Below are 7,885 nucleotides of genomic sequence, written 5' to 3'. Positions count from 1 at the left end.
AAACAAAGAAAAAATAAAATAAAACAAAGATAATTTACTTTGTGTTTTCAAAATGAACATGAATGTATTCTTGTAATACCACAACTGGTGTTCAAAAGAGTTCCATCACCCCCAAAATTCTCTCACACTGTAACTACAAAGTTACAGCCTTTTCCCACTTCTATCCCCTGAAAACCATGGATCTTTTTTCTGTTCCTATCATTTTACTTTTTCAAAATGCCATATAATGTTTTGTACAAAATATATAACCCTTAGAAACTGGCTTCTCTCAGTCAGAGTAATATTTTTGAAATTCATCTATGTTTTTTTCATAGATCAAAAAGTCAAATATTTTCATTGTTACGCCTCATTTGTTTTCCATTCTATTTACTTGTTAAAGGACATTTGGATTATTTCCAGATTCTTGATTATATATAAAGCTGCAGTGAATAATTATGTACAAGTTTGTGTATTGACATTTTTTTATTTCTCTTGAGTATATACATAGTAGTGGATCACTGAGTAAAGTGTAATTATCTGTAACTGGGGATGCCAATGGACTTGACTCCATTTGCATCCCTAAGCAGGAAGGAAACAATAGCTGTCCAAGACTGGATCTGGGTCACAGGGCTACTTTAGGGTGCACAATCAGATCTGAGGTCACTGGGACTTTTACCAGGAACTTGGGTGGGCATGGATCCTGTTTGCTCCTTGGGCAAAAAGGGCTGCCTCCAAAACCTTAGTATTGTTGATACTGGGACAAGGGTCTGCTTTAGGTCCATAAATAGTGGGTCTGTTACCAGGTGTGCAGAGAAGTTAGGCTCCACCTGGGTTTCTGGGCAGGCAGAATCATCTCCAGACCATGGCTGAATGTAGTAGAGTTGAATGACAAGGGACACTTGGTGACCACAGTTGGGAGTGAAAATGGCAGGCTTGCCAAAAGGAGCACATATGAGTGTACCTCCCATTGGGTCTCTGGGCAGAGGACTACACCTGGATCACAGATAAATAATGCTGGAGCTAGGCTGCTGGTCCCTTCAAGGTCCACGGTCAGGTCTGATTTTGGGAGACATATTACTGGGGACACAGAAAGGCATGGCTTTTCCCAAGTCCCTTGGCAATTGGGGCTGGTGGCAAGAATTTTGCCAAATAGGACTGGAGGCGAGTTTAAAAGGGAATGGGGCTCTTTTGGGTGCTCAGCCAAATCTATGTTCAGTGAGCTTGCTACCAGGGCATGTGCCTGCCTTCTGAAAGCAGCCTGGTTCAGCCTTGGGCTCCACTGGGATTTTGCAAACTCCTAATTGTATCCCAAGGCTCTCACAAAGGCACTTTTGTTTGAAGATGGCTGCCAAATAGTAGTTTCCTTTGGGGCAATGCAAACTGGCGACCTACGGCATTTTACTGCCATCACTCTTGGGTTCAATATTTCTTGAAATATGTGTTCTGTCCCTTTCATTTTTCTACTCCTGGGACTCTCATTATGTGCACATTAATATAAATGATGATGGACCACAGTTCTCTGGGGCTATATTCACTTTTCATTAGTTTTTTTATTTTTCTTTTCCTCAGTGTGGGTGATCATAACATAGTTCTATTTTTAATTTTTTGAGGAACCTCCAAACTGTTTTCTATTGTGGCTCTATTAATTTTCGATCCTACTAACAGTGCACCAGGGTTCCCTTTCCACCATATCCATGTCAATACTTGCTGTTTTTTGATTTATTGATGATGACAATTCTTAGAGGTGTGAGGTTATCTCATATATCTCTTTTAATTTGCATGTCTCTGATGATTGTGACATTGAGAAAGTATTCGTGTGTCTATTGGCCATCTGTATGTCCTCTTCGGAGAAATGCCTGTTCAGGTCCTCTGCACATTTTTTAATTGGATTGTTTGTTTGTTTGTTTTTTCGGTGTCAAATTATATGAGTTCCTTATAAATTTTAGATATCAACCCCTTATTGGATGTATTATAGATGAATATCTTCTATTCAGTGGGTTGCCTTTTCAATTTGTAGGTGGTTTTCATTGCAGTGAAGAAGATTTTTAGTTTGATTTAGTCTCATTTGTTTATTTTTCCTTGTTTCTCTTACCCAAAGAGATATATCAGAAAAAAAAAAATATTACTAAGAGCAATGTCAGAGAGTTTGCTGCTTATGTTTTCTTCTAGGAGTTTTATGGCTATGGGTTTTAATATTTAGGCCATTAATCCATTTCAAGTTTATTCTTATATATGGTGTAAAAAGTGGTCTAGTTTTATTTTTATTTTTTTGCATGTATCCGTCTAATTTTTCCAATACCATTCGTTGAAAAGACTGTCTTAACTTCATTGTATATTCTTGCCTCTGTTGCATAGATTAAACCATATAGGTGTGGATTTATTTCTGTGCTCTCTATTTCATTCCATTGATCTATGTCTCTGTTTTCATGCTGTTTTGATTACTATAGCCTTGTACTGTGGTTAGGTATCAGGTAGCATGATACTTCCAACTTTGTTTTTTCTTTCTTTTTTTTTGTCATGGCAATTCGGGGTCTATTGTAGTTTCATATAAAATTTTAGATTATTTGTTCTAGTTCTCTGACAAATGTCATTGGTATTTTCATAGGGATTGCATTGAATCTCTAGATTGTTTGGGTAGTATGGACATTTTAACGATGTTAAGTTTCTCTATTCATGAGCATGGTTCATTTTTTTACTTATTTGTATCTTCAATTTCTATCGTCAGAGACATAATTTTCCAAGTGCAGATCTTTTGCTTCCTCGTTTAAATTCTTTCATAGGTATTATTTTTTGGATACAGTTGTAAATGGCTTTGTTTTCTTAATTTCTCTTTCTGATAGTTTCTTATCGGTATATAAAATTGTGACCAATTTTTGAATATTAATTTTTGTATCCTGCAACTTTACTCACTTTGTTTATCAGTTCTAACAGTTTTTTTTTTATTTGGCGAGGGGAGGTTGCAAATCTTAGTGTTCTTCCTACATAGTATAATGTCATCTGCAAATAATGACAATTTTACTTCTTTCTTTCCAATTTGGATGTCATTTATTTTTTTCTTGTCTGATTGTTGTGGCTAAGACTTCCAATACTGTGTTGAATAGAAATGGTGAAAATGTACAACCTTTTCTTGTCCCTGATCTTAAGGAAAATGATTTTAGCTTTTCTCCATTGAGTAGGATGTTAGATATTGGTCTGTCCTATATAGATTTTATTATGTTGAGGTATCTTATCTCTATTCCTACTTTGTTGAGAGTTTTTGTCATAAATAGATGCTGAATTTTGCCAAATGCTTTTTTTTTTACATCTATTGATTTGATAATATAATTTTATCATTTATTTGTTAACGTGGTATATTACATTAATTGATTTGTGGATATTGAAATGACCTTGTATACCAGGAATAAATTGTACTTGATCATAGTGTATGATCTTTCTACTGTATTGCTGAATTTGGTTTGCTAATATTTTGTTGAGAATTTTTGTATCTTTTCATCAGGAATATCAGCCTACACTTTTTTTTTTTTTTTTTTTGGTAATGTCTTTGTCTGGTTTTTAAATCAGGGTAGTGCTGGCCTTATAAAAAGAGTTTGGGAGCCTTCTCTCATTTTGAATTTTTTGGAAACTTTGAGAAGAATAGGTATTATATCTTCTTTGAATGTTTAATAAAATTCACCATCTAGTCCAAGAGTTTAGTTTGTGGTAAGTTATTATTGATTACAGATTCAATTTTATTAGTAGCAATCGATTATTCTTTACTCAGTCTTGGAAGAGTATATGTTTTTAGGAAAGTATCCATTTTTTCCAGATTGTCAAATTCCTTGGCATATAATTGCTTGTAGTATTTTCTTATAATCCTTTGTATTTCTATGAAGTCAGCTCTTCTTTTATTTCTAATTTTATTTATTTTGGTTTTCTTTTTCTTGAGAAGTCTGGTTAAATTTTATCAATTTTGTATTTTTAAAGAACTAGCTTTTAGTTTCATTGATCTTTCACATCATTTTCTTAGACTCTATTTCATTTATTTCCACTCTGTTATTTCCTTCCTTCTAATTACCTTGAGCTTTGTTTGTAATTATTTTTCTAGTTTCTTTAGGTGTAAGGTTAGAATTTTTATTTGAATTTTTTTTCTTGTTTCTTGAGGTAGGTTTGTATTGCCATGAATTTCTCTTAGGACTGCTTTTGCTGTGTTCCATAGATTTGAGGTTGTGTTTTCACATTCATTTGTCTGAAGGTGTCTTTTGATTTCTTCCTTGATCTCATTTTTAACCCATTCTTTTTTTAGTAGCATATTGTTTAGCCTCAATGTGTTTGTGTATTTTTCAGTTTTTTTTTTTTTCTTGTAATCGATTTCTAGTTTCATACTAGTGTGGTGGAAGATGATGCTTGATATGATTTCAATCTTCTTAAATTTACTGAGACTTGTTTTGTGGCCTAACATGTGGTCTGTCCTATCATTTAAGGCTGTTGTTTTCTTGAGGATTTTCTTTCTGGAAGATCTGTTCATCGATGTTAATAGAACGTCAAAGTCTCCTACTATGTGTGTGTCACTGTTGATTTCTCCCTTTAAGTCAGTCAATACTTGCTTTATACATTTAGGTGTTTCTATGCTGGGTGCATGAAGTTTACTAGGATTATATCTTCTTGTTAAATTGATGTTTTTATCATCATGTAGTGTCTTTCTTTGTCTCTTATTGTAACCTTTGGTTTAATGTCTATTTATCTGATAGGTATTGCTATAGCTATTATTTTTTTAATTTCCTTGTTCATAAAATATATTTTCCATCCCTTTACTTTCACTTTGTGTGTCTTTTGATCTGAAGTAGGTCTCTCGTAGGCTGCATATATGTGGGTCTTGTTTTATTATTCATCCAACTACCTTATACCTTTTAATTGGAACACTTAATCCATTTCCATTTAAACTAATTATTGATAGGTACATAGTTATTACCATTTTATTATTCATATTTATGTCATTTTTTTCATCTCCTTCTTCTTCTTAAAGAAATCCCTTTAATATTTCTCATAATCCTGGTTTGGTGATGGTGAAATCCTTTAGCTTATTCTTGTCTGGGAAGCTCTTTATCTGTCCTTCAATTCTAAATAATAGCCTTGTTAGATAGAGTGATCTTAATTGAAGGTCTTTGCTTTTCACCACTTTGAATATTTCATGCCAGTCTCTTCTGTTCAGCAAAGTTTCTTTTGACAAATCAGCTGACAGTCTTATAGGTGCTTATTTGTATGTAACTAGCTGCCTTTTTCTTACTGCTTTTAGGATTCTCTCTTTGTCTTTAAACTTTACCATTTTAATTATGATGTGTCATGGTTTGGGTCTCTTTGGGTTCACCTTGTTTGGGACTGTCCTCACTTCTTGGACTTGTATGTCTATTTCTTTCACCAGGTTAGGAATATTTTCAGTCATTATTTTCTCAAGGAGTTTTCCAATACTTCTCTTTCTCTCTTCTCCTTCTGGTGCTCCTATGATGTGAATGTTGGTATCCTTGATATTGCTCCAAAGGTCCTTTAAACTATCCTCATTTTGTGGATTCTTTCTTATTGTTGCTGTTCTGATTGGGTGTTTTCTGCTACTTTGTCTTCCAAATCACTGATTTAATTTTTTGCTTCATCTAACCTACTGTTGATTCCTTCTAGTGTATTCTTCATTTCAGTTATTGTATTCTTTATTTCTTTCTGATTCTCTTTTTTTTTTTTTTGCGATCTCAATGTCTTTTTTAATGCTTATTATCTTTTTTGTTGAAGTTCTCATTAAGTTTTCTGAACATCTCTGTAACTAGTGATATGTACTCTGTATCTGGTAGATTGCTTGCCTCCATTTCATTTAGTTCTTTTTCTGGGTTTTCTCCTGTTCTTTCATTTGGGACATATTTCTTTGTTCCTCATTTTGGTTGCCCAGTTGTGTTTGTTTCTCTGTATTAGGTAGATCTGATACATCTCCCAGTCTTGACATGATGGTATATGTGGTAGGTGTTTTGTGGGGCTCAGTGGGGCAGTCTTCCTTGTCATCTGAACTGAGTGCTCCAGGATTGTCCCTTATGTGTTTGCAGGTGCCCTCCTTTTGTCACTGAGCTTGAATTGCTGTTGGTACATCACTTTGTGGAAATCAATCTCTGGCTGACTGTTTGTGAGATTTGACCATGCCCACAGTCTATGAGCTGCTGTGTAGTGGTTGATCCCATGGAGTGAGATTTGTCCCAGTGGGCTCTGGTGCTTGCCACGACCATCCTTTGGGTGTCCCGATTTGGAGGCTAATCAGGTGGTATTCTGTTGTGGTTTGAGGTCAGCCATAGGGTATGCTTGTTCTGGGAGTCTTGAGAGAGTCTCCTGTGCAGTCTAAGATCAGTTGCTCTCTGTGATAGGTCTTGGACTACCTGGTAGGAGCTATAAATCAGTCTGTGATTGGTTGCTGTTTTTGCTAGATCTAGAAGTGCCTGGGAAAGGCCACACTGTAATACGAGGTCATTGTTCATTACCGGGCTTGGGAAAGCTCAGCAAAAGGCCTAGAGAACCCCATTGCCTTATGTTTTTATATAATGGTATGCCACTGAAAATGCCTCAGATGATAAGGAGTTGGGTGGGCCGGGTTCACACAGAGTCATCAGCATCAGGCAAGTGGTGTTCAATAGGTTAATGTAGATTCAAATTTGATGACACTTCTGAGCCTGGGGCCACTCTGCAAAAGGCTTGGAGCACACCAGGGTCAATGGACATCTTCCTGGGTCCTGCAAACTCCCAAGAGTTGTCCAGGAAAGATTGCAGTGCCAGCCAACACTGACTTCCTGTAAGCTTTGAAAGAGCCTCTGGTGGCTTGCAAGTTGAGTGGAGTGGAGTCCATGGAAGTCACCAAATCTCTGCTAAGTTAGCTTCCTTGTTATCTAGTAATTGGACAGAGATTTCCTTAAATGATTTGAAATAATAACTCTCCCACTGTTTGCCTTGTGGTTCTGTATGTGGGGTGTGAGTGTGTGTGTGTGTGTGCGTGCACGCGTGCATCTATTCATTTCCCGGACAGGCATCTTACCCATATCCCTTAGACTTAATTTAATTGCTTATGAAGAACTTCAACATCAGCCAGAGGTGGGAGATTATGACTTTTCAGGGTTTTTCTGCATACGTGTGTCGTCTTCTAGATTCTTAAGAATATTTTAGACTTTTTCAAAGCCCCTACCGTCATTTCTTTCCCCATGTATTTTTAAGTATTTTTACCAGCTCTCATTTGACCTAATTATTATCACAATTTCAGGCAGCTATAATGTTAAAAAAAGTTGCCTTTTGTATTTTTCAGCCCATGCTCCCAGGGAAAGGGTTGTTTGCACTGAGAAATCTTTGAGTTAGGTAAGATAAATAAAACTCCTGTGAGCGAGAGTTCCAGTGAACTGATGTACAGTCAAATAATGACAGTTCTCTAGGAATGGGGCCTGTGGGGTGCTCTAAACCCAGTATTCTCCTTCCAGTGATTTTTAGGTTGCCAATTTTCACAGCTACCACAATTTCAAGGCTGTTGTATTTCAAGGCTACCATAGAATGTGAGAGATTAGAAAAGGACATTTTTAAATGTAAAAAAAAAAAAAAAATACTGTTTTTATCGATCCAAGCATTTTTTTCTTTATAAACACGTCTTGAAGTGGTGAAAACCTTTGGTTTTCAGAGTACTGAAAAAGTTGATTTTGACTATTTTTACTTGTGTCTTCATGGTTTTATGAACAGCAATTTTTCAGAAATCCTCATTTCTCTATTCCGGAGTAGGGGGTCATGAATCATTATTTTTGATGAGTCTGGTGAAACATCATTTTTATTTCTAAAAGTCTCATTTGATATTTGAAATATTTTTTCTTATATTTCTCTCCTGAAATTTTCTGTCTGTCTTTCTCTTTCTAGGTGATTTCACCTT

The sequence above is a fragment of the Pteropus alecto genome, unplaced genomic scaffold (assembly GCF_000325575.1).
Source record: "Pteropus alecto unplaced genomic scaffold, ASM32557v1 scaffold112, whole genome shotgun sequence".
NCBI lineage: Eukaryota > Metazoa > Chordata > Mammalia > Chiroptera > Pteropodidae > Pteropus > Pteropus alecto.
This window is presented reverse-complemented; position numbering follows the sequence as displayed.